At 36.0% G+C, this 15,681-nt stretch overlaps 1 long non-coding RNA gene across 1 annotated transcript; it reads left to right on the top strand.

Annotated features, from left to right (window-relative positions):
* Positions 1–574: 574 nt before the first annotated feature.
* Positions 575–10,538, top strand: LOC132119077 (uncharacterized). The gene is made up of 2 exons (XR_009426112.1): positions 575–757; positions 8,931–10,538. It is a non-coding gene; the product is annotated as an uncharacterized LOC132119077 (long non-coding RNA).
* The last annotated feature ends 5,143 nt before the right edge of the window (positions 10,539–15,681 follow it).

The raw sequence follows: 15,681 nt of genomic DNA, 5'->3' as shown, positions 1-15,681 counted from the left end.
TACATAAAGCTTTCAAATGGTCCAAGGTTCACACATCTTTGTTTCGATTTCAAGTGAAATGTGATGTGTCTGATGGAATGTTACAATGAAATAACATCCAATTTTATTCCATTCTCAGCGGCTGAATGAGTTGAATCAAAAGTTTTAATCAGGTTTGTTCATTCAAGCATTTCAGAGACCTATGAGCTGAGATTTCCCATAATGAAATGATAACCAGGACTGGCAACATCAGGTGATGAACCATTTTTGACATCAGAGGTGTAGATGATTGGAAATGCTAACAGATTTTTTTTTTTCTCTCAAGGTTTTGTAGATCTTCCTGTCTCATTTTGATTTTACTCACTTTTTTAGATGGTCTTTAATTGGTGTTCAGTGTGGTGTCTCTCTCTCGGTTTTTGCTGTCCTCCACCTCACTTCACTGATGTGAAGGATTTCATCCACTCTGAACTACAGTACACCCTTTAATGAAGGACACCAGTGGGTTGGTATGATAACTTTTTGTCTTTCAGTTTGGATGCATTTTCTAACCACAGTCCTATGAGGTGTGTAATCTGTCTCTCTCCGTCTGTGTGTGTGTGTGTGTGTGTGTGTGTGAAATCCTCCCACCCAGTTATCATCCAGCCACTCCTCACCTGTCTAAAGGATGAACATCTCTCAACTCAATTTGAGCTGTGTGGCTCAACAGGCAGAATGTGAGGTGATTATTAAACATTGGTGCAATCTCCCCAGCCCGGATAAAGCCGGATAAAGGGAACAGGTATGTGGTAGAATCCTGTTTCCTCCTCCACTTCCTCATTACGGACTGTGGCACCTACTTGAAAGTCCACACGCATCTCCCGCTCTCCGTGCTCCTGTGCAACCAGGAATACCTTTAGTAAATCAGAAAGGGAAGAAATCTAATTTAGGCTTGATTATTATGAACCGCAATGTCCCGTGTCTGCCATGTTGTCTGGTGAGAATATTTTTCCAACCCTTTTTTGTAGAGGCTGCCATTTGTTGCAGGTCACTCAAAATAATTTAGCTTTCATTTTTCACCAATAGCAAGCTTATTCTCTGTTTATAAAATGGTTAGAGCTCAAAATGTAAAGGTTTTCTTCCGCTCTGCTTTCTTTCGTTTGATACTTCAAGATTCAAAAAATGTTGTATATCATCTTTAAGTAGGATGATTTTCCCAAAAAAGTATAAACCCTAAATGCATTCTTTCTAGTGGTTGCTATATTTGGTCTGGAACTTACTTTGCAGTTGAAACTTACTTCTAGGACCTATTAGTAGAACTAGTATGTACTCCTTTTTTTATTATTATTATTATTATTTTTTTTGAGTACTAGGACATTACTTCATATGCAGGCAAATTGTCCTTTTAATTTACTACTTTATTATTATTATTTTATTTTTTTACTTTTCATGGACTTAGAAGGAAGTTTTGCTTTTAAACATGTCAAAAGTTCAGTAAACAAAAGAAGTTATGTTTGCAAATGTATAAACTTTAAGGCTAGAAATTATTATGTCCACTGAGGGAAAATCTCAAGATTAATGTACTGTATGTTGCTTGAATGCATAAAAAGCTCAAATGAACAAAGAGAGAAATACAGGGAGTATGAACCTCAAAACCTTGGAGATTACTTCAAACACACTACTATATGTTGTCTTATTCATTTGGTGAAGGTCATTGCAATATCTGAGAGCAAGAGCAAGTTAACAGGCATCAGTGTCAGGAAATTGTGTTTTGTGGCATCATAAACTTATGCAACGCTTCACCTCCATGACCACAAGAGGTCAGAAAACAGTCTTGTTTCAGCTCCTCTGAGGATGATGGGATTGTATGGTGTAATGCCGCACTAATCTCTCTATCTCCTGCATCGTTTTGCTCGTTGGGGTCATGTGTAAAGATTTGTTTCCATAACAGTTGCATAATGTAGAAATATTGAAAATATTGAAAAATATGGAGATGAAGAGAACGTTGATGAAGTACTGCGGGATTCACTTACAGAAAAGTGGGAGAGAATAAATGAATTATGATGGATGATTCATTATTTGGGGATTTAAAATGTTCCCTATCAGGAAAGACAGAAAGCCGGAGAAAATGTGAGGGAGCCATTCTTCATAGTGCATTGCCATAGGTGGGATTGATTTGCATAATTCCCTCATTTTCTGGGATAGTATTATTCAGAGTGGAGGACCACAACCTGTTGTACAGAGAATAGAAGAGAGGGAGATAAGCAGAGGAGACTGCCCTGAATTGTGAGGACCAGATCAATAAGTTGTTAAGGGAAGATCAGACATGTCTGTGAATGCTCATTGCGTACTGATGTCAAAAACGAAATCTGCATATGTTTGTTCATGCAATTGGATGTCTAGACGTACAACAATCAATGGCTCAATTCAGGCTTTGAAGATAGAGCTCCGTTCCAAATGGCATACTCTACCAAACTACTCTGACTATTATAGTGCATAGTATTTATAGTGTGCGACACATGCAAAAGAGCAAGAATATGGAACATGGGATCCCATAATGCAGTTCACTCTTGACTTTCCATTTGTAGTGTCATCATGATGTCATCATAAGATATTTTACTCAAAATTTGACTGACAAAAAACAAGCAAATGAATGAAGCTAGTATTCTATTTATAACCATTCCATTCTGAACCTTTTGGTGCACTCTTCACCACTGTTCCCCTTGACACTTAACCTGATTTACAAGAGTAGGACATGTTTCAAGATCAACATCCTTGTTGGTCCAGGGACTGCATTCCATTTGGCCAATCGGACTGTATGGTTTGTCTGTCTTTTCACTCCGATTTAAGGGGAATAAGTACACTTTGGTCGATTTCGGTAATAAGTAAAAAAAACAAGCCTATTAAACTGAAGAAGAAATCAACTGAATCAGGCAAGCAGACTGCTTTATGCTTGTTCGCTTGGCTGTATTTTGACAATTCTATTATGATGGAATAGTCATGAAAAGTGCCATTTGTGTTCATTATGGTTCAGCTGGCTAAACAATGCATTCTTGCATTAAGCTGAATAAAGATCACTATTTTTAGGTGTCCTCAGGCTTCTGTTTCCTAGAAGAAAAAAAACACAGGACAAGTGCTGGAATTGTTTTAATTAGTGATTTTATATGATTACTGTGAATTTATTCAAGAAAATTTGATCCATGCTGCACTCGTTACTTATAGCTCCATGAACATCAACTGCCACATTTACCTGCCCTCTTTATTTATTAAGGAATTTATTTATTAGCATTTTTTATGCGATTTAATCGCATCCAAAATAAAAGTTTGTGTTTATGTAATATGTATGTGTACCATGTATATTTATACGTATATATACAGTATAGACCAAAAGTTTGGACACACCTTCTCATTCAAAGAGTTTTCTTTATTTTCACGACTATGAAAATTGTAGAGCCACACTGAAGGCATCAAGGGCTATTTGACCAAGAAGGAGAGTGATGGGGTGCTGCGCCAGATGACCTGGCCTCCACAGTCACCGGACCTGAACCCAATCGAGATGGTTTAGGGGTGAGCTGGACCGCAGACAGAAGGCAAAAGGGCCAACAAGTGCTAAGCATATCTCGGGGAACTCCTTCAAGACTGTTGAAGACCATTTCAGGTGACTACCTCTTGAAGCTCATCAAGAGAATGCCAAGAGTGAGCAAAGCAGTAATCAAAGCAAAAGGTGGCTACTTTGAAGAACCTAGAATATGACATATTTTCAGTTGTTTCACACTTTTTTGTTATGTATATAATTCCATATATAATTCCACATGTGTTAATTCATAGTTTTGATGCCTTCAGTGTGAATCTACAATTTTCATAGTCATGAAAATAAAGAAAACTCTTTGAATGACAAGGTGTGTCCAAACTTTTGGTCTGTACTGTATAAATATAAACATTTGTATATTTAAATATATGTACAGTAATATATATATATATATATATATATATATATATATATATATATATATATATATATATATATATATATATTTAAATATAAATCACTTACAAATATGAATATGAATACAAGTAAACATTTCTTAAAAATATGCATGTGTGTGTGTATTTATATATACACATAAATATTCACATTATACACATTATGTAAACACAAACTTTTGTTTTGAATGTGATTTTAATCGATTTGACAGCACTCTTTTGTAACAGTGTAAAATACTTTGTCACTTTTGATCAATTTAAATGCATCCTTGATGATATGAAAGTGTTAATAAAAAATGTAAAAAAAAAACAAAAAAACAATTGACTAAATAAGTCTTAATCGGAATATGGACCTTAATTTGAAAATTGTGTTTGCCAGGATGGGAAGAAACACTAATAGCTGTTATTGCATTACTGTGCATTGCTGTTCATAACGTTGAATGTGATAGTACATTCTCACAGCGGCGAAAACGCACTACGAACTCATTATAGTTAACCAGGCCATTATAGCTCACTTTCCTGCAGAGCTGTAGTATTGGTACTTGGTCCCAAAATCACAAAGGTCAAGGAGCTTCACAAACAAGAAGGTCTCATTAGTTCATTGTCTCATTAGGTTTGGAACGAAGTGTTTTATTTCTGGTCTTTTGGGGTGAGCATGTGTTAGAGAGGGACAGTTATAAGTCATAACACCATCCTCTCTTTTCACAGCTTAGCCATATAGTGTTTTCTGAATAACTATTGTTTGTTTTGGACAGTCTGTGATATAACCATTTTCCCTCTAATGGCACACTTGCTTAGCTCCTATGCCTCATAAAAATAAAACTTAATTAAACTGTCAAATAAAGTACCGCTCGTTACATCCAAATCGTTCACAACTTCACACAGTAAACATCAGCTTTGGGAACTGCAGCTTTATTTTAAAGGAATAGTTTCTGTCATAATTTTTCTTCCTTACATGAACCTTTTAATCTTCATGCAGTTATAATGTACAATGACCGTTATAGTGGCCACGGCTGTTGAAAAAGTACCACAAAGGGAGTACATAAGATGTGAGCTGTTTTAAGCCTTCTGAAGCCATAAAATGTAAGGAACAGATGAAATATTACAAATATTAGTAATAGCTCTGTTCTTTCACACTATTTTTCTCACTCATAACAACATTTTGTTTGCCTTAATTCAGTTTTTTGCTCATTGCAGTTTAAATTGTTACTAAATAATTTGTTACTGCATAAATAACGGTTTTATCAGAGAAGTCTGACATAAGAATTAATGTAATCTCAAAAGTAAATTCAGCCCCGATAAGAATACCATACAATCATTATTCATTTTATTTGTTTTTATTTCAACTAAATCACTTTAAATGCCTATTAATTTGTAAAATTAATGAAATTAATAAGTTAGAATTATTAAATAGATTTTTTTTAAAGCATCACTCTTAGTCTTCCATATGTACAGAGTTTTCCAGTTCATTGAAATGAAGCTTGCTTTTAATTTTTTTCTCCTTTTTATGGCAAATTCTCATTTTATATTCCACATAAAAATAACCACATACAGGATGAGTAAATAGTGACAAAATGCTCACTTTTAATTGAACTATTCCTTTTAGCTAAGCAAGCATGACTGTTGAACAGTGGTGGACGAAGTACACAAATCAAGTACTTGAGTAAAAGTACAGATACATATAATAAAATATTACTCCAGTAAGAGTAAAAGTACTCCTTTTTCAATTTTACTCAAGTGAAAGTACAAAAGTACTCGATTTTTTATGTACTTAAGTAAAAAAGTACTGAAATTTTATATAGGTTACTTAATTAAATTTTATATTCGCACATATTTTTAATAATCCTACTGCTCAAAATACCTGGGATTTTTTCCAAAATAACCACTATATGGAGTCAAGATATATTTTTGTTGTTGATATGGACTACGCTGATGAGAGTGATGTTAACTGTGAAAGCTTACACTGTGATGTACATGAGAGAAAACAGAGATGACCATCTGATTTTCACCAGTAAGAACAAAGTATTTTAAAGTTTGTTGTTTTACAGAACATCACAGTTAGGACTATATATGACATGATAATAAGGCCTGAAGTTAGGTAGAACATTTTAAAGGAAAACATAATTATATTTTCATAATGATGAAAACATAATTACTTTTTATATAATTACCACTTTTTATATCACGGAAATTCGTCCCCCACACTTTTTCGGTCAAGTGTGTTCGCACAGAGGTTTTCAAGAGCTGGTGTGAATAAATATAGATTTAAACTCAAAGAGACGGGATAGTCTGCACATGATTTGATATTTTATTCGGACCCAGAATACAGCGAGATGAACATCACAGAGCGCTGAACTCTCCTGCAGTGTGTGTTTTATTCATACTCGAAGCCGGAGGGCGCTCTCGCGTAGAAAGTCATATCAGGAAATTCCTAATATGGGCAAAATCGTCCAGCTATCGCTGTATGAAAACAGTTTTTACACAGAAAAAAAAAGGCCAGAAACTTTTGGAAAAATGAAGACATGAAACATACGATTGCAACAATATATGGTTTTTCAAGTCATCTTCAGCAGGTGATAAATAAAGTATGAACAATGCAGTGCTAATTGACAAAAACATTTTGTAGTATATAAACAAATCATTATTATTTGTTATTGTCCAGCAGTTATAGATTTCTAAGCCAATTAAAAGTTAGAAATTTGAGGAAAAATTTAAGGTGCCTATTGTATCCACTACCAGTCAACAGTTTTTGAACAGTAAGCTTGTTAATATTTTTTAAAGAAGTCTCTTCTGTTCACCAAGTCTGCATTTATTTGATCCAAAGTACAGCAAAACAGAAAAATTGTGAAATATTTTTACTAACCTATTTATATTAACTGTTTTTTATTTGGATATATTTCAAAATGTAATTTATTGAAATTTCAAAGCTGAATTTTAAGCATCAATACTCCAGTCAGACAATCCTTCAGAAAAAAAAAAAAAAAAAAAAAGGTTTCTTTGATGAATAGAAAGTTCAGAAGAACAGCATTTATTTTGAAATAGACACACACCGAGAACACACACACAGAGCAGTGGGCATCATTTATGCTGCGGCGCCTGGGGAGCAGTTGGGGGTTTGGTGTCTGTCTCAAGAGAACCTTAGTCATGGTGTTGCCGGCCTGAGACTCGAAACCGCAAAAGTGTCCTTGCTAAGTAGAAGTGTTCATTTCTATAATTTATTTTCCAAAAAACTAAAATTATATTGACTGTAAGCTTTTGAATGATATAGTGTACAATGTTGCAAAAGCTTTTTATTTTTTAATTTAAAGTGAGTTTTTAAAGTTATATTTCACATAAATGCTAGTTTTTGGATCCTTATATTCATCAAAGAATACTGAAAAAAATACTAATGTTTTAAATATTGATAATCAGCAAATCAGCATATTAGAATGATTTCTGAAAGATGTGACACTAAAGACTGGAGTAATGATGCTGAAAATACAGCTTTGATCACAGGAATAAAGTACATTTTAAAATTCATTAAAATAATATTTCACAATATTACTGTTTCTTGCTTTACTTTGGATCAAATAAATGCAGGCTTGGTGAGCAGAAGATATATAAAAACATTAAAAAAAATATTACTGTTCAAAAACTGTTGATTGGTAAGCTATATAGATTAAAGAAATGTTATATAGCCTACATATATAGCCTATATATATATATATATATATATATATATATATATATATATATATATATAATTTCTGTCCCCCTCACTTCTGAAAAGATGGCTACGCCCCTGGATTTTTTCCTTCTCAAACCATGCCTGTGGTGTAAAAACACCCCTGGCCAAACAGGGTGCATCTCTTTGGTAATTACTGTAGTTACCATGTTCTGAACATCACATCCTTTCTTTTCTCCCCAGATGTAACGTTAATCTATATATATATATATATATATGTTGAATATATAAGTGGTTGAATAAAAATATTTGGACATTATTTATAAAAATTACCTCAACTTAGCACCAGCAAGCTTGTTAGCTAAACAGTTAGCATCAGCTAACAATATACTTATTTTCAGTACGGTTATGAATAAACATTCATGTCTGTCTACTCGTCTAGTTAATCCAAACGTTACTGTTGATAAACAATATAAAAACAGACGTCACATAGGGATGGTAGCATTTTAATAAAACTGTTAATATTACGGCAGCGGGGAATTTGAACGTGCATGAGTTATTGTATTTAATCTGTGTAATTTTAATGTTTTTTTTTTTAATTTATTTATTTTTTTTTTTAACCTAAAATTGATGTGTCTGCATCGTCTGCACTCGAGCATTTCAGTGGGCTTAAATAGATCACTCTTTACAACGGATTTAGTTCCCAAAAAATTGACAATTTTGACCTAAATAGGATTTTCAGTTACAATAATTAATCCAAAATTTCGACATTAGTAACTTACTTTTAGCAACATCAGACCCACGCGCGCTCACAAGATCTCCCGGTTCTTACTTCTGTAGACTCGCACTAAACGGTTCATTTGAATCAGTGAGTGGTCGACTCCAGAACAGGTGCAATCCATAGACAGTAGGCTGCAATCGGATCATTCTAATTCGTAAACGAATCGTTTGGTGCAATTTGCGATCCGATTTAAGTGTACTTTGAAAAGACTCAGTTCGTTCATGATGAATCAGACACCGCTTCTCTGTGTCGGAGCACGTGATATATTATAGGGAGTAACGATATGTTTTAGGGAATGTAGGCTAGTGAAGTAAAAAGTACGATTTTATGCTTTGGAATGTAGTGAAGTAAAAGTAAAAGTTACTCAAAATAAAACTAGGCTACTCCAGTAAAGTACAGATACTTGAAAAATGTACTTAAGTACAGTAAGGAAGTAAAGCTACTCCGTTACTGTCCACCACTGCTGTTGAAATGTACAGGACACATTCTGAATGTAATGAAAAGATGAATAAAATCAAATCTGCCCTATCTTCTTTCCACCCGCAGGTCTCAATCTACCATTCGCCTGTTGTGAGACAGTGAACCCGCCCCGAGGAGAGGCAGACAGCTCCACTCAGGCAGAGATCTGAGCTCACTGTGGCTGCAGAATGTGCGGTGATTAGAGTAATGTGGGTTTTTTCTGAGCCCGTCGGCAACCGTGGCAGGTCAGGAAGCAGAACAGGCTGATAAGAGTCAGCGGTGAGGAGTTTTAATTAAATAACGGGACATTATACGGCTGGATTATCCAAGTCTCTAGTGTGGGGACGCAGAGCGGTGGGACGACCGGACAATGGGAATGCTGAGCTGAGTAAGACTGGACATGGGCCAAAAGAGGACAGGGAGAGAGCGACAGACTGAAATCCAGGGATTGGGTGTGTGCGTCAGACAGAGAAAGGACAGACACAAACCACATTCGTTCCGTGAACCACCACACACACATACTGAAACCGAGCTGGTGCAGCAGAGCTCTAATGAGGCTGAACAGAAGATCTGGACTTGAGGTTAAATCAATGATGTGTGTGTCTGAGCCACCGACACACTAAATGGCAGTTACTGCACACACACATATACACACACAGGTGAAATAATTAGCCTCTCCACTCCACACCATTATCAAAGAATTGACATCATTATGTGACCACTTTCCCTGAAGGCCTCTTCCCCCTCACTACAGTCCCCATCCTTTCTGCTAGACACCAGCAGTCCGGCCTTCACCAGGGTTTGGGCCACTGTTTATTTCATTTACATTTTTACCATGCTTTCTCATTGAAGCGACTTAATAAGGTGCACAAGTCACAATAATAATACCAGGACAGGTAGCTGAGAATGCAAATACAGCCTCTCAAACAGCAAGTAGCAGCCCGTAGCAAGTGTAAATACATTGAATTTCTAATCCCATTGCCGATAAATGAATACAAAGCTGGGTCGATACTGTACAAGTGCTGACTTAGAGGATACAAATGAGTCCCTAAAGACGAGTCAAGACAATGAAAGCAGGGCATTTGCAATGCAAGTATGGAGGTGATTACATTTTATTAACAACACGGGGCTGGACATAACAACATAAGCAGTGTGTGTTAGGCCACTCTAACCAGATCTCATGAGAAAATGCAAATATTTTATGAGGTGACTATTGCATATGAACATGTGCATGTAAATACCGTTAATAATAAGCCACTAGCACAATGCTCTCCTTTTTGTCTTTGCTACATTTATAGGTAACACATTCAAAATTCACATATCACTTTGTGTACAGGGAGAGAAAACCAGATTGAGAGATTACAGGATGTAGTTTATGACATATGACGATGGCAAACTTTGCCCGTATAGGCATCAATTGTTTATTTCAGTTGCCTTCAGTGGTGTTTTCATGTTCTTGTCTTGGTTCTGTTGCATCTGGCCTGGTTTGTATTAGCTGAATTCTAGGAATTCCGTTCACAGCATGATTGATTATCCATAAAACATGGTTGACACTGCTGAATTATGGTTGAAGAACAGCCAATAAATTGTTTTAGATGGCTTATTACAACAGTGTTACTGGACTGGCATTTTCAATTATTGTGGACTTGTAAATCATGGTGCTTTTTTGGAATAAACGTATTAAATTGGTGATAATTATGTTCATTACTCTTTCTAAACATTACCACTGCTGTCACAGTGTTTTTATTTTTTATTTTTATATATTTTTTTTGGCTGATGTAAATATTGTCATCCATCAGATATGATTATGGTCATAATGTGACTTAGTTAAACACAGCCACTAAGCTTTTATATCTGTTGAAAGCCAGTGAACATACACTTTTTTTTTCTTTTTTTTGACTCTTTCTGCGGATTACTTAACTTCACCAGCAGGTGGCAACAAATCTTTATTTGTGAAAAACCGAATCATCCATTTAACGAATCCTGAATCAAAATATTTAACCGAATCGTTCACTGAACCATTGGATGAGCAAACAGAATTATTCATTTAATTAATCAACAGAATCATCAAATCATTCACTCAACCGTTTCATTCAAAAGTACAAATGTCTTTATTTATTGTAATATAAATTGCTTCAGATAAAACTACTGAAGTAAAAGTGTGCTTGGTTGCTTTACATGTTGGTCAGACATTCTCTTCTTGATGCGTAGTAAGTACTAGGCAAGAACAAAATGCAATCTGGACCAGACAAAGATAACAAAGGAACAAAAACAACCATCTCCTAATCAAATTCAATCTCCTTTAAACTAATCTGAAAAGAGCAACTATGTGTGTTTGCATTTGTATGTCTAAATGTGTCCCTTTGACCCTCTTTCACCTGGTCTGTCCCATGATGAGTCCACAAGGTGGAGGGGTCTTCACCCCAAAACCATCAATAGCCCGGCCCTCCCGGGACTCTGGTGCAACTTAGCGGAAATAGCAAATAGCGGAAGAGGAAAACATTTCAAATAAGACAGCAGAAATAGAAAAAAAGAAGCTGACGAAGAAAGAAAGAAGCTGACGAAGATTGTGTGGGTTGTTGTTGAGGACAGAAGGTCAAAAAAAAAATGGAGAGAAGGTTACCTGGAAATGAAGGGGACCGAGTTGGGAATAGTGCAAAAGAGACAAAGATGTTGAAGAAGTGAGTCAGAAGTAGCATGTTTCTTCAAGGACTAATTCTTATCCAATATTTCAACCCTGAGACTTCAAGCCATGAACTTTACCTGCTATCAGACTTGTTCACAGATAATCTAGGCCTCAATCATAATTCTGTGCGTTGTGAACCAAACCCAATGTCAAACTGAGCAAATGAAATTCATAAATTCAGCTGATGTAAGATTCAGAAATCTGATTATTTTTTTCACCATACAATAAGCCAGCAGAGTGACAATGGCTGGCACACTAACTGCAACACAAAGGTGTTTTATATATAGTGTATTTTAAATTTTGTTATTCAAATACATGTGTACGTGTATTCGTACCGGACCGTTTTGGTACAGGGCTTTCGGTATGGTGCACGTGTGTACCGAATGATGGCATGCAATATTTTGTATGCGGAACATAGGTACATTTCGTGTTTCCAAACAAACATATTAAGTGGCGGAAGTCTCCGCGTTCAGCGCAAATTCAGCCCTGCAGGTGATTCTAAGGCCGCTGACACACTGGCTGCGTGGCGTGAGCGTGGCGTTTCTGCTGCGTGTCAGTTTCGTGACGGCTGCTTCTGTGTCTTTACACACCATAATCGTGCCCGACGCAGCGCTGGCGCACTGCTGCTACTGTAGGTGACATAGAGGGAGGCCGCTGACAGACCAGGATCTTGTCTTCATGACAACAATATCTATACTTCATGTTAAGCATAAATATAAAGCCTACTGATAAAGGACACCGTCAACAGTATTGACGGCAAAATAAACTTATGTTTGACAGGTGCAGTAAGCCTGTGTGTCAGCGGCCTAAGGTTTTCAAAAGGCATCACCCGAGTGTGAACATCAATACAACTAGGAAAAAAACGATTGTAATTCAAACGCAGCTCCCGTCGGCATTAAAACAGACCTTTGCTCTTAATTCCGATCGGTCCAACGCAATAACGAAAATCTGAGCAGGTCTAAAAACTGAAACTGTTGATGCCGCACTTTACACTTTGGAAAAGTTATATATATTTTTTAAATATGAGCAGGCCTACAAGCTGGGATTGGTAATGCTGCACTGTAATCATAGTTATTTATTAAGATTCTTCATTATATTTTATTATATGATATTGGTTTGAGACTGAGAGTATTTTATTTAGTGGAGAACTTTGCAGCAGTATTTATTTCTTATTCTTTTTTTATTTTATATATATTTTATTAAACAAATTGTTAAAAAAAGTTTATAGTAATAAACAACCTGCAGTTTAATGTTTGCATTTCTTTCCCTTACTGTACCGAAAATGAACCGAACCGTGACTTTAAAACCGAGGTACGTACCGAACCGTGATTTTTGCATATCGTTACACCCCTAATATATATATATATATATATATATATATAGATATATATATTTCGAAGAAGAAGAAGAAGAAGAAGAAGAAGAAGAAGAAGAAGAAGAAGGACCAGAGTTTGAAAGAGACAGCAAGAGAACATGAAACAGCAGTTGGAATCAGTCGACTCATTAATTCAAAAACTTCACAGTAACATCACTCCTGTCATCACTAACACACATGTACGTAGATAGCTGCACAATGACATCTAAAGCTGCAGGGACTTAATGTCATTTGTTCAGCATTCATATCTTCACTGCTCTGCCCAAAAAGGTTGAGGGATGAATCGATGTGCATGCCGTGTTTGATAATGTCACTCATGCGCACAGGAACTCTGAACACATATGGCAGACGAACATGAGGCCGCTTATTTGATCCCATGCCCGCCCAGCTCACTCAGTCTGAGCTAAAACAGATCCCGTGGCTTGAAGTTTCATGTGAGCTAACCCTTGGTGGGACAGAGATAACAGGGAACAAAAGGCAAATAAAGAGAGCTAGATCTGCTTATTTTGTACATACGTTAAGTGTGGCCGGAAATGCAGACATGCCACATTGCGGCCGCATTAGTGCCTTTTGTGCATGTGTGGGAGATAGGAAGAAAGCTGCTACAATGAGACAGTTTTAACCATGTCAAATAAAATCTTTCCGCTTTGAGTTACAGAGGGGGCAGAGAAAACCTGCAAAAAAGCCTCAAAGAACAATGTTTGTGATCTGCTGTTTTGTGAAGGATATGAATATCTGTAGGCAAAGAAATGGAAGCATTTTCATATAAACATTATATAATTATGCTCTCCCTGGAGTATTGTGCTTTTCCAAGGGTAAATGTTGAAGATGGGAAGCTGGGAAAACAGAGTGAGTCAGTGTAACTTATTTTAAACTTTCTAAGAGAAGTAAAAGTACATAACATATGAGTAAAATGGGTTGCGAGCGCCATTTCAGGTTGACTTAAATTGGGTAAATTGAAGATTTTATGTTACTCTAAGTATGCCAGTGTAACTTATTTTGAACTTAGTAAGAGAACTGAGCCCAGATTTACTTTCACAGTGATTTCAATGCTTAGCTTTAAAGTGATTAGTCTTTAAGCCGTCATCAAAGATATTGCCTCTGTGTAGTTTGGATCCTTTTGGCTTATACATTTTTTTCTTTTGCACAGAAGAAAGAAAGGCATATAGGTTTGGAAAATACATGAGGGTGAGTAAATTTCCTATTTTGCAATGATGTAATTCATTTTACAGTATTGTTACACAATATATTGCACCCTCTTTTAAGCATCTAATAAATTCCCAATAAATACACTACCATTCAGGAAAATGGAATCTATAAGTGTTTTCTTTTTCTATATTTTTTGTTTGTTTCTGAAAGAAGTCTCATTCTCACATTGGCTGCATTTATTTAATCAGAAATACAGTTAAAACAGTAATGTTGTGAAATATTATTTTATGATAGTAAAAAATAAAAATAAATAAAAATACACTAACCCCAAACCTTTGAACGGTAGTATAAATCTGTATTTATTTATTGTATAACTGTTTGCATTTGCAAAATGTCACATTAAGGAAGTAGAAATCCATAAATCTATGGATGCAATCAGCAATTCATGTTGACTTCAAAGCATTCAAGATGGGAAGCTCCTATAAAGAGAAGAAAGTAAGTGAGTGTAAGAGAAAGAACCAAGACATAAATCTACTTTTCAGTGCATTTAATGCAGCCCTTAGTACTGAATGATTGAGAGAGGTCAAATCACTGCTGGTTGATGTGGCAGTTGTAATATCCTGCTGGAGGCTGCACTCAAACTCAGAATGAGATGGGACTGCCAAGGAAGAGGGCAATTATGGATAGCACATTGATAGTCATCTGCCTCCCTACGTAGTTGGCAGGGCTGTGGTCATGAGGTCAGGGGAAGGGATAATGCTTCATGTGTAGATGCATTGACTGCTTTATTTGTTAAGAATATAGAAAGGCACGACCCATTTACTGCTCTGCCTGTGGACACACACACTCAGATCCTGATAAGACTAGCACTTCATATGCTGGGGATGCCTGTCTAATGCAGCGGCTGGGGAAACAAATAAAAACAAGACATGAGAAGCACCTGTAAAATGTAAAAAAGAACAAAGGAACGATAGAAAAAGCAAATTAGATACAGAGCTCAATGGAGTGTGTGGGAGAGGCGGACACACAGTACAGGACTTTATAAAAACACTCTTTCTTTTCTCCAGCATCCACTTTACACCTTTCTGTTTCCAGCTACTCTTTGCATTTAACTTCTTGTCTTACTGTCTTCATGTGATTCAAAGCTCATACCTTTATTATCATCCTTAATGCATGACAGGTATCTGCACTTTAGTCTGAGAAACTTTATGCTTCTGTGTAAAAAGAAAAATTAATAATTACATTATTATTATTATTTTTTTTTAATGCAGGCTCAGATACACACATATCAACCAGGTTTGCATCTTGACGTAGCAGTGGACAAGAAGTGACAGGCAAGTGCATTCTGTATTGTTTCAGGGTAACCTGTTGACAGTTTAAGTTCCATTAACTAAACTAGTATTTCCAAGAGCAACAAACACAATCACTACATGGCTTCTGATGTTTCAGCTCTTTTAATCACTATGTTTACTCTCCTGACACAATCAATATGTGTGTGTTTTTTTTTTTTTTTTTTTTTTTTTTTTTGTGTGTGCACGATGTGCAGACAGCTCAGATGTACTTGTTTTATGGTGATAATAAAAACTGCCATGGACCGTCTGTTCAGAAAACCCAAGGTCAGGATGTTT

This window comes from Carassius carassius, chromosome 38 (genome assembly GCF_963082965.1).
Source record: "Carassius carassius chromosome 38, fCarCar2.1, whole genome shotgun sequence".
In the NCBI taxonomy this organism is placed as follows: domain Eukaryota; kingdom Metazoa; phylum Chordata; class Actinopteri; order Cypriniformes; family Cyprinidae; genus Carassius; species Carassius carassius.
The sequence above is the reverse complement of the archived record's forward strand: the minus strand, read 5'-3'. Positions and strand labels throughout refer to the sequence as shown.